Source organism: Osmerus mordax, chromosome 4 (genome assembly GCF_038355195.1).
Source record: "Osmerus mordax isolate fOsmMor3 chromosome 4, fOsmMor3.pri, whole genome shotgun sequence".
In the NCBI taxonomy this organism is placed as follows: domain Eukaryota; kingdom Metazoa; phylum Chordata; class Actinopteri; order Osmeriformes; family Osmeridae; genus Osmerus; species Osmerus mordax.
Window position 1 is genome coordinate 16,466,272 of NC_090053.1, and position 12,719 is coordinate 16,478,990.

A 12,719-nucleotide genomic window follows, 5' to 3' on the forward strand; every position below is an offset into this window, starting at 1 on the left:
CTGTTGTTATGGTTACACTGTTTCTGGTGGCTAAGATATTATTATTTTGAGCAGTGCTTGGTAAAATACCGACCAAAAACCGTCTTCTAAATTACTAAAATGCCAAATGTTCACGTTGTAAATATTTGATTTTGTCCTCCTCTGTGCTTTTGTACTTATTATTCTCTCTTATTCTTATTTGTCAGAAATCCTGGAATTTTCTCTGATGTGACCTTCTGGGATTGAGCCCAGCTCAAGGAGATTTCTTTGAATCCTTTTAGGAGTGGCCATAAATGTGAAGGATCAGCTTACATTGCCACCCATTAAAACCAGGAGGGTATTCAATACAGATGGGACTTTCAATCTCTAAAAAAAAAGTAATCTCAGCTCTGCGATATAGTATATGTGCAGAGTGCAATGAACCAACAGTTTGAAGAGGCTACCTTGTGCTTGTTCTGTGCATGTTCTTTCTTTCTCAAAGGAACAGCTTTCAGATTGTCGTTGAGTTACTTTACGTCTTAGGGTTTGTTTTCTTCACTAGGTTTGTAAAATTAATTTTGGTTCCTTTAAGGCAGTGCCCCATGAATCATTGACTGACCAGTAACACCCTGTGGTTCTCTGGCGACATGGAGGGGGAGGGGGAATCTTCTTGTCAGGCTTCTCTCTGGGGCTTTGGAGAGAAGGACAAAATGGAGGTCACAGGGAGGATGGCAAGATGTGTAATAATTTACTACTCATCCACTAACACCATTGCCAGCCTGTCAGGTGGAGGTTAGATTGCAGATAACAACACTGATTCCCTCTGTTTTACACCATTTGCAGAAATAAGCAATATTGCAATAGTCAACGAGCAATCATCTGTCAAAATGAATGTTGACTGTGTTAACAACACTGATTCCCTGTGTTTGTTACTATTTCTTTTTTTACTTCACCATTGCAGCAATAAGCCATATTGCAAAAAGCAACCAGCAATCATCTGTCAAAATGAATGTTGACTGTTAATAATGGTCGCTGATTCTCAGAGCAGAGCATCACAGGCTCTCTGAAGGTCAAACCATGCTCCTATCTGACGGGACCTACGAGATGGGTATTTCCGTACAAGTTGGTGCTTGGACCACATAATCACTTGTCATTTAAGTCCGAGCTCATCTATTAGTTATCCTGAAGTACATTTACATTACATTCAGTCATTTAGCAGACGCTCTTATCCAGAGCGACTTACAGTAAATACAGGGACATTCCCCCCGAGGCAAGTAAGGTGAAGTGCCTTGCCCAAGGACACAACGTCATTTTGCACTGCCGGGAACGGCAACCTTCAGATTACTAGACCGATTCCCTAACCGCTCAGCCACCTGACTCCCAAAGAAGTAGCCAGGTGGAGCGTGGTAGAGCTCCTGCTCCCCTCGCCCCGGTCATGTGGACACAGGCGCTGGTCCTGTGCTGAGGAACGGCACTGACAACAGAGGCAGCCTTCCCCACAGACGATCCCCCGGCGGGAGGGCTTTAGCTTGTCTCTCCTTGGCTCGGGGAAGTGCGTCCTCCTAATTGCCTGGAAGACATTGTTGCTCATTACAAAGCTGTAAACCCCATCTTGAAATCAATGGGGTGTCCCTAAACATCAGCAATTACAAGATTAAATCATAAACTGCTCAGCCATCTGAAAAATATTAAGATAATTATTTCTTCCCCAAAAAGCAAACAAACAGCGTAGACTACTACGCTGCTGAACAGACGGTAGTTTTACTACCTCACTCTTTGAAAACTCTTCATCGAAAGCTTTGCAGCTGCTTTCCGACTGTTCTGGTCTTCTGGAGAAAATTATAACCTGAGTTGGATGCATATTGATATACATACCAACAGCTAGGCACGGAGGTGTATTAATTTCTGGTTCCTCAATATAATTTGAAAAGACGTTTTTAGACCCAATTATTCTTAATGATAACAATCCCGTTCTAGTGAAAATGTATGTGATTAGTAGAGGAGAAGGCCCATATCATATAATTTCTTCTCTTGTCTTCACTCTTCATTTTTCCAACTTTGGCTTTACCCTACAGTAGCCTACAGTCACATGCAGACTCAGTCCTACCCTACTCCTTCCTGTGTTCACAGTAAACTACAGTGGCATTGCAGCATGTCTAATCAATGGCCGCCTTCACTGCAGATGCAGGATATCTAGGCTGACAGGAAAGTCCTGGGTTTTTACAGAAACGGCTGCAGTCCCTCGCGTCGCCCTGACTTTTACTTTTCCTCGTTCCGCCAGCTTTTGCCCTGCCTCAGGCCGCTTCTGTCTCATTGGCTTCTGTGTTGTATCTTTCGCTTACTCAGAGCGGCCCGTCACTTTAGTGCAGTGACAGCGGCTTCACAAACAAAGTAAGCACCTCTCCGCTTTCCCCTCGGCTGGGCAATATTTTCTGCCCCACAGAGTCCCTGTGTTGCAGGGGTTCCAGGTAGCTCTACAGCAGGCTGTCAGAGGGATAAATGATACATAAAACGCCCTGCCTGGCAGCCAGTTGTCAAACTACATGGCCCCTGTATCATGCAGTAATAACATGGGGCTATCCTTCCCTTTCATGGTGGATGAGGAAAAGGTAGAGAGGGCAAAGATAAGACATGAGACAAAGGGACAGGCCCATCAAATATTTACCAGCTGTCCATGGTACAGCTGCTGTGTTCTCCTCCCCCCTCAGTGAGTAAACAATACTGCCTCAGAACACTGTCACCCATCATTTGTCTGCTGGCTGGATCTCCACAGGGAGAGGGGAGCGAGCTGTCAGTCAAGTTCTCTGGGAATTCCATGTGTGAGAAACACACAAGTTTTTTAAATATTTTTTTAGTATGTAGCGTGAAATTATCTGCGTTAAATTTGTTCTCGGAAACATTCACATTTTAGTTTTGATTTCAGACATGATATGGACATAGCTGAGAGCATAGAAAGGAACTAAGACAAAAAAAAGACTGAACAGTTCAAAAACTGTTAATATAATTGTAGACCATTTTAGATGGCCTCTATGGCATAGATTTGGCACACACACACACGGATGGGTACACATGCCATCCTAAACACTCCTTTCTACTTCATCCTGTTTGATGGGGTTAGCAGTTCCCAGTGAGAGAGACGCTGCCTCTAACAATAGTTCATAGCACTGTTGTCTATTTGGACACAGCTAATCAATAGGAAAAGAAAGCAGGATGCTGAGAATTCACTGGACTTTCAGCCACCGCTAGTATTAGGTATGGATTTTATTTTGTTACTCAACGATTCAAGATTGAAAAGAGATCACCACTGCAGGATTGATTACCAGCATGGACGTAAATCTGAGAAATATTGGGCGCCCTGAAGGGTTTGTGATGAAAGACATTTCACGCCATACTAGAAAAGTGCCCCAGTGTGGTGGTAACCAGAGAAAGGATGGAGGGAGAGGGGGGAGAAGGAATGGAGGGAGAGGTGTAAGGAGAAGGAGAGGTGTGTGATGTGGGTGTGAAGGTTGGGGGAAGGGGGGACAGAAGGGATGGAGGGAGAGAGGTGAGGAGGAGGAGAGGTGTGTGATATGGTGTAAAGGTTGGGGTAGGGGGAAGATGCATAGGAGGACATGCTGCTTAGATGACTGTCAATTTGTGGTTGTTTGAGAAGCATGGACTTACCCTGTGCTTCTGTAATGGACCGGTTCACTCATCTTGAAACTAGCAAACAAACTGCTGCCACTCTGCACTGTAGATGTACTATGCCTGCTCCATGTCTCCCCTCAATGCCCAGTTCAACACACATGCCACCCGTACAGGTTCAACAATCAAACCAAGGAGAACATCCAGTGCTACAACAAGGCTTGAATTACAACCCTGTCGTTGGCAGTAGCACAAAAATGTTTAAAAGCAACATTAGGCTACAAATCTTTGACTCACAAGGCTTTTTGTTTTGTCTGCCCGAGTCAAATCTAACCCACCTGGATGTCTGGCTCCTCCGGCCAACCTGGTTGGCTGACGCATCTCCGTGCTGATTCACCGCGTTCGGACTCCTTGACCCGGAACATTCTTAGGGGATGAAGAATAGATCCGCCCCGAATAACGACCTCCTACATCAAACCTTTGATCAAAATGGAGCAATCCAGGAGCATTTACACAGGGAGCCCTGCCAAGGTCAATAAGTGGTGGAAGCAATGAAGGAGCTTATGTCACTCATGCTGTCATATTATCTCTCCCCGTACATCACATTTTATTACTGGTCCATTATTTATTCAGAAGTGTGTGAGATCAGGCACAGGTCAGTGTTTTTTCAAAGGGTAAATCAAGGTGAGACTTAGTCATATGAGATTCACAAGAAGGAATGAGAAGGATCAGAAGGAGAAAACATATTGTATAGTTCTTTGTTGTGTGTTTATTAATTTGCTATCAAAGTATAAAAAAGAAAGGGGTCTACGTTCTGCCTTGAACTTGTATATATACCCTGTCCACACACACCGTTGAACACACACACCAACATGCATAAACACGTCGAAAACAAGACAGGTACAATCATGAGAAACTGATCTGTTGATTCGTTCTGGCTGATGGAGCACACTCTTATTAGCAATCAGTGTAAAGTGTATGAACTTCCTGATTGTGATGGCTTGTTAGCTTACCATGGAGCTTCAACTGAGAGCTCGGTGGATGATGAACATCACAAGTGCACACTCGTCCACAGGCAGAATGACTGATCACGAGACCTTTGACATTCACTGAGTCATTTGTGTGTGTGTGTGTGCGTGTGTGTGTTTGTGTGTGTGTGTGTGTTTCTTGTCCAGACAAGGTAGTTGCTAACGCTCAACTCTATCCATATTAATGACCCAGTCTATGTTTTGATGATTGTTTACTTTCATTGCTAAGGTTGTCAATCACACTGATGAGACCTGAGCAAGTTTGTCCTTCAAACACGCACATACACACACATTCACACATTCAAACACACGTACACACACAAACAAACACACATACAGTATACACAAACTCACACACACACACTGTTATCATAGAGCATTCAACCGAACAATCGAATGTATCTGTTATTGGGATACAGTCATTAGGAATGTTCAGGTCCCTAAGGGAGAGATATAGTCTATATTTAAACAGGCAAATCAAAACATAGGATCAGAGTCAATTGAGCAGGGCTTTGAAATATAGAGCTGACAAGCTGTTTGAACTCACAGGCATACAGTCCTCTGTTTCCTTTAATTAGAATCATGAGCACCCAGACAGGAGATGTACATATTGAGAATTAATAAAAGGAGCAGAAGAAAACATTTTGCAGTCTATAAAAGGCTTCCAGATGAAGACGTGAGACACAGAATCACCAGTGAGGTAGTAGCAGTGTGCTATTCTCTCATTCATCATTTAAATGGACGACTTTAAACAGAAGAGTTGGAAATGAATGCAACACCAGGGTGCGTGCTGTTTGGAGGTTATATGGCTGGCAAGAATTATTCATTAGTATTGACTACAGACTGCCTTGTTGATCAGCCTTGCTTGAGGTAACTGGTTAGTGTTCTAGACATGCTGTCCATCTGTGTGGTTGTGTGCATGTGTGTGTGTGCGTGTGTGTGTGCATGCTCATGCCAGTGTCAGTTGGACTGTCAGACATGTGTACCCTTCTGTGTGTGTGAGTATGTGCGCGTGCTTGTGTGCATCTGTGTGTGTGCATGCTTGTGTCAGTTTGTATCAATTTGATTGTCAGACATGTGTACCCATCTCTGTGTGTGTGTGTGTGTGTGTGTGTGTGCATGCGTGCCTGTGTTTGTATGTCACAACTGAATGCAATCTGATCAGTGTCACACACACTGCACCTGATGAGTGTCTCTTTCTATGTCATGGTCCTCTCTGTACTGCCACAACAGTATTCCAAAAATGATAAGAAAGTCACCAATACAATCTGTCTGTGATTGTTCTTCACATTAGTCGATATTTTCTTGCATTCTACCATGTCCAAATGCAAACTCCCACACAATTTTGCCTGTGAATAATGGTTTACGTACAATGCAGCATCTTGTTGGTTTGGAAATAACTCCCAGTGCTCGGCAACCAGCGGTGAGCAACAATAGCTGACAGGACAACAAAGACAATAGTCAACAAACTAAAAGTTAATCACCCAAAACAAAAACACAATCTGATTATGCACAGAACAGAACACATTCAATGGCACATGATCAGACAGGGTAATAAAACGTTTGTCTGAAGAAGATAGTCTACTTCAGACAGCGAGAGAGAGAGAGACAGAGAGAGACAGAGAGGGAGGGAGAGAGAGAGAGATCCATCTCTGCTGTCTCCCTGTAATAATGTTTGAAATTATTCTCAGTGTCAATCTCCACAGGTTCAAACAGGGCCTTGCTATCCCAGTAGCATTTATACACTGGTCTGGTTTGGCTTCTGTCTCGGTAATTGCCTGCAGGATTGGCAGATTAGTTTCTATCACAGAGAGCACATGCCTGTCACCTTACCATTCTGCTGTCTCGGTTTGATTCCATCCTAACGATTCCATACCTCTCATGGAACTACCACTGTGTGTGTGTGTTAACTCCCGGTGGCATGTGGAAAAGTTAGTAAGGCGCCAGGAAAAAATTCACTAGGTGGATTTGATTTGTCATTGTGAGACGCAGGGCTTTTCTCACACAACACACAACACGCAGCTCAGAGCCTCGACAGGCTAGGCAGCATCTGCTGGTGAACGCTCACAGACAGGGACATGGGGGACAACATGCAGCAAGTGTGAAGAGCAGATGACAAACGAGCAGGCGTGGCACACACAGGCATCCATCACATCGTTACGAGGCTAGAATCCGATTAGTTCTCCCGAAATAGGTCATGCGTCCTGCGTCTTCACCAGATTTACTGTACAGGAGGCCCTTGGAGGTGTTCAAGGGAAGGCTCCAGACTTCCATGACATTTTATGAGTGACTGTAATGTTGCGGATGTGCAGCGTAATGTGAGCAGGGCGAGTGCTGTAATACAGTTTGTCATCAACCCAAATGATGCCTCTGTGTTTTTATAATCTCATTGAGGAACATTCACCTCCTCAATTAATATCCGAATTTAATTTCATGATAACCGTATTAACCTTCATGTGGTTTAATTGAAAACATGTGGTTAGGAAACAGAACTAGTGATGGCTGTGTGTGTGTGTGTGTGTGTGTTTGTCCGAGTGTGTCTAAGCATGTTAGTTCATGTGTGAGTGTGTTTATTGCTTATTGCGCTGCAAACAGAATGCAATTAGCAATGGTGGGTGAGCAATGGTTCTTTGATGTTAATGAAGAGAAATGTTTGAAGACAGAGAGGGAGGGAAGGACTATGTCATCACGGCAGCCGGGTTGCCATGGCTGGGGCTGACGCACGGAGAGACAGGGCCACAGACAGACTCACAGAAAAAAACAGCATGGGTTGTTATTTTCAGCAAAGCCAGAGTCCCTTCAAGGTAATTTGGTAGATCTGTTTCAACCCGCTGCCACTCAGGGCAGATGGGAGGAGGGGCGGGTGTCTTTGGGGTCAAGGTGGTGGGGGCTGGGGTGGAAGGGGTGAGCATGAAGTTCTGGAACAAAGCCCAAAGTGCCAGGATGTAGGATCAGACAGCGAGCTAGTTAGTCAGATGACCCCGGACCCTTCGACAAGCTTTCATCTGCTCAGAGAAAACATCCACATATAGTACACAGTTATTTTCACAGAAAAGCAGAATTATGCTTTTGTATTTGCTTGCTGTAAATACTGAGCGAGGTATAGCATGTATACTACAGCGTACTGTCCAAAGTAAGCAAGTGTACTGCACATACTGTACATGTATGCAAATAAACGTGCTGGAAAACGTACATTTAGCCATGAATGACTGAAATGAATTAGGCGGGTATTACTCATCGGAGACCATTCAGGACAAGGACTCATGCTCTCTGGTGTGGCTCCGAAGAACCATGCAACACACAGTCATCTAAGAACACCGGAGCCAGCATCAGACACATGGAACCAAGCAGCATCAGACACCTGGTGTGAGGGCTGGGGAAAGGAAAGCCACGGCGATCCGTCAGTCATCAATTAGTCCAGAAATAGCCTTTTTTGTAGAGGTGAAGGCAGTCGTGACAGAGAGGAGAGGAAAGGAGAACAACATGGTTTGTTTGTGGAAGTGATAGATGAAGAGGAGACAGGTGGCAGTGACCAATCAACCAGCTTTGAGTGACGTGACTCGGAAACCCATTAGGTGAGGGTTTTCACACGCTCAACTTGTAAGACTACCATCTTTAAAAGTTGTACTCATAAGTAGACCCACGTCTGGTGTCAGGTAGAGGCACACATATCCAATGAATTATACTAATCTCTTTAGTTGTGTGTGTCCATAACGTATAAAAATGGCATCCAGGGTCTTAAAAGTTCCACTTAGGATCAAGGATTCTACGACCAAGGATTCTCGGTCAAAGTGTTTAAGTGGATCTCTTTTTAAAGGTATTTTTGTCCTTACAGGCCCTCCAGCCCTGCTAATAATCGTTGGAGGGATCATCCAGTTTGGGAGTGGGATTCTAAAAGGGCTTTTTTAATGAGAAATGCAATTTGGCTTTCAGGCTTTCTTGCTAAGGTTAAAGCGCCCTACAATCTTTGGAAGATTAGAAAGTAATCACAAGGTATTAAATTTGACTGTCTGTCCTGCCCACGCTTTTAACTAGATTTAGGGGATACTCTCCGCCATTATTCCATGTGACTTTTCTATAAATAACTGACATTTTCAACAGAAAACAGGGACAGACATAATATGGCTTTGTTTGTGGAGGTGTCGGTTGGGATTTAGTAGGCCTTATGTACTCCCTTAACCCTGGATCCCTATTCAAGCCGTCATTAGGTCTCCAATCATGGCCCCTCAAAAAAGAACGAAAAAGAGAGAGAATAAGAGAAGAAGAGAAAGTTTAGTGGGAGTTCAAAGGCAAGAGGAAATATGAACCAGCTGCGCCGGCCCCACTTTCCTGGTCGTAAAAAGCATTTTTGTATATTTTTATATCTAATAACTGGGCTCCATGCCTCACGGCCATTTTCAGACACGGTCTTCAGCCCTTGTTGGCAAACAAACATTGAAGCAATTAGATATTAGCCAAACATACAAGTTAGACCATTGAAACAGTCATATCTCCCAGACATTTCAGTGGGGTCGAGCAAAGTTTACAGTAAGACAGCCTCCATTGTTACTGTCTGCACACACTTTTGCATAGACAACTGTTAATCTATAGTTTCATATAAAACATTTAAAAAGCTTTCTTCCAGAGCATATTACAAGGACAAGGATAGAAATGTTCGAGATCTTATCAGTATTCCCCCCACCCCCCTATTTTCTTGCCGAGTTCGATTTCTCACGATAAAACGGTTCCCCTTTTTCCTCGCAACGTCAGAACGAACTGTTTCCATGGCAACCACCCTCCCTCAGCCAGCTGTCCAAAGTAAGATAGTGCATGGCAAGTTGGACAAAGACTTCTCTAAATTCCCCCTGCAATTATATACATTAGCAGCTGTGCTGTGCATTTGCCTCTAAACTGATCACTGCTGGTCCGGCCGCCAGGACTGCAGGACTGCTTGGGTTCATCTGCGTCTACATTTGGTGAAAAACCTGCTCAGCAAAATTGATACTGTTGATACTAGTGACAAAGTCATCTTGATATGGATCTGCAGAGTTTAGACCACATTGTCTCTTAAGCTTCAACAGTAGCACACAGATGAAAGCTTTTTCATTTGGGGTTTTCAGACACACACACACACAAACCTAGTTTAACATGTACAGTTTAGCATCAGCGCTCCCCTGAAGGGACCAGGTAGTGCCAATGTCTGCCCGCCTGGCATGGTCATGTGACAGTGTAGGTCACCATCTGGTTCCATGATCCATTGTTTGCCCTCCTGTGTGGGCTAAGTGGACCACATCAGACTCGTCAGCATATGTCATGTTGAAACAGATTGTCTGTGACATACTACGCTTGTTTACGTGTCCCCATAGCCAGGATCCAGGTGGCATTGTAGCTTGCCTAGAGTATGCCCTGCACCAACCTAAATCTCATAGCACCCAACCGAATGACACACAAAACCTCAAGAGCAGTTCATTGGCCTGGTATTGAGAATAATATTTACAGATGTACACACTGATTGGCTCTGGAGCAGACAACCACTGCCAATGTCGGTCCGGGCAAAGTAGAGCACTTTGCCTAATATAATTAGTTATGACCTGGTCTTATGGTGAAAGATGCCTCTCTTCCCCTCTTCACCTTATTTCAGTAATGGCTAATAAGTTGCCATGACAACACAGCAGTGTAGAGGATTGCCCTTGTTGAGCTCCGGCGCTCTGATAAAAATGAGGTTTCCCTCTCTCTCCTTCTCTCTCTTTCTCTCTCTCTTCCTCCCCCCTCTCTGTCTCTCTGGACCAGTACAATAGATTGGATTATTATAAGGACTCATCATCCGTATAGAACATTCTCATTGGTATCATATTATTGTTAAATATTAAATTACATAAACATTACTGTCGAACGGTCAGAAAAAAATATTGTGTTAACTCGTCCCTTGTGTTCTTTAAATGTAACAAATTAGACAGACCAAATATCTTGCATGATCCTCTTCATAGTATTATTGCTACCCAGCGATAGGATGATTTCACGACATCAAGACTATATTAACAAACTGGCATCTGAAAAATCTATAAAAGCTCACAACAAAAGAATCAAAGGGCCTTTGTAAGTGGGTGTCTATATTAGGAAATCCATCATGGTGTTTCCATATCGATCCCAGAGTGTGTGAGAAACCAAGCCCAATTTCACAGCTTTTAATATGCACTCCATGTTATATTGGGCTGCTTAACTCTTCTCTTTCTTTCTCATTTTAATGACTAGAATCTCAGTCAATGTCTTCCCTTGGCTTGTTGCAGTTTCTCTTTCGCTCTCTCTCGCTCTCCCCCCTCTCTTGCTCTCTTTCCTTCTCTTTCTCTTCTCTTTTTCTCTCTCCCCCCCCTCTCTCTGCTTTTGTGTTGCTCTGTGGTCAGAGTGGGCTTTTGGTAAACGAGTGGATATAGAACAGAGCAGACACACCCCATCGTTTTGGAAGGAGAACAAACTACGAATTTTCAATCTTCATATTGAAATGAAAGCTGATTTTAAAAAGGTAGGGATACGTCAGACTACATTACATTTAGTAATTTAGCAGGCGCTCTTATCCAAAGCGACTTACAGTAAGTACAGGGACATTCCCCATGAGGCAAGTAGCCCAAGGACACGTCATTTTACACTGCCGGGAATCGAACCAGCAACCTTCTAATTAAAAGCCTGATTCCCTAACCACTCAGCCATCTGACCCCCACTAGACAATTAGGGTTTTAAAAGGAATCCTTGTGGATCAAGGAACTTGGAAAGATGAATACCAATACGGAGATCAAGAATCAGTTTAGGAATGAGGAATGTGTGTGGAGAATCCCAGGAGAAGAGGACCCAGAGAAGGGATATGTTGACACATTTAGCCTCAGCTTGGTGCCTGCCTACACAGCAGGTTTGTCTTACCTGTCGTAGCTTGTCTGTAAATTTACAACAGAAAAGTCCTCTCTGCTCCACTGAGCCAGAGACACGACATGAGAGAATCTATGGGAGAAGTTGAACGAGAGGATAAGGATAAATAGATAAGGATTAAAGATAAGGATTAAATGTCTGACTGACACACACTCCTCCAGGGGGAATTACCAGTTAAATTACAGCCAAGAAGGCCTGTCACTCCACCATAAAGCCGTCATTACGACATCCCGTGCCAACATCCTATCCCCTTATCAACCCCACACCCTGGTCACCAGCACAAGCGTTGTCATGTTGCAAGTTTCATCCCTAATGGCTGTTTTTCATTGCAGCAGGTTCAAAGGGTGAAGGTTTTTTAGTGGATTAGTGAGGGTTTAAGGCTGGTTGATGTTTACAGGGTGAAATTTTTCCCTTAACCCCCTCCTTTCTCAAAACACATTGAGATGTAGATCAGGGCCTTTGCTGTGCACCTCTTTCTCCTCCCCTTACTTTTGTTTGATACGATAATGGATTCCCTCATAAAAAATTCCCCTCATCTGATATTACCAGCCCTGCATCACCACTAAGCAGCAACCACAGCTGACATTTCCATTTCGATCCTTTGTTCTTCCTCCAAGGACAAAAATAGTGAAAACAAATAAGCACAAAAATCCTTCTTCTTGTATTGTTTCAGAAGAGAGAGAGAGAGAGTCGATGCAAAGTGTACATTTGTGACGAATGGGGGCGGGGAAATATTGTGAAAGAAAGGTCAAAGGTCACTCGATGTTTGACGTCAGGGGACGTTTGACGAGGAGGCGGTCTGCTGTGTTCCAATCTTCATTCTCTCTGAGAGCAGCGGGCAGCAGGGCAGCGGGCAGCTAAATGCCACGTCTGCTAATGCCACGGCAGGCCGACAGGAACCCACTGACAGACCTATAATGGCTGCGACTGGCACCTCTTATCTCCCTCCTAATGGAGTCCCCCTCTTTCTCTCTCTTTCGGCCCATCTCAAGGCTTGCACACAGTGGCTACTGTCCTCGTGTCAATTTAGTGGCTCAGCTTCACGTAGAACAAACACACTGCTGCCGTGTGTGTGTGTGTGTGTGTGGAGATAAGAATGTTGTATCTTACATTGTGTGTGTGTCTGTGTGGGCCTGCATCCGTATGTTTGTATTTGAGCAGCTGGGCGGGCATAACAGAGGGTTGTATCTCAACTATTCACACTCTCAGCCG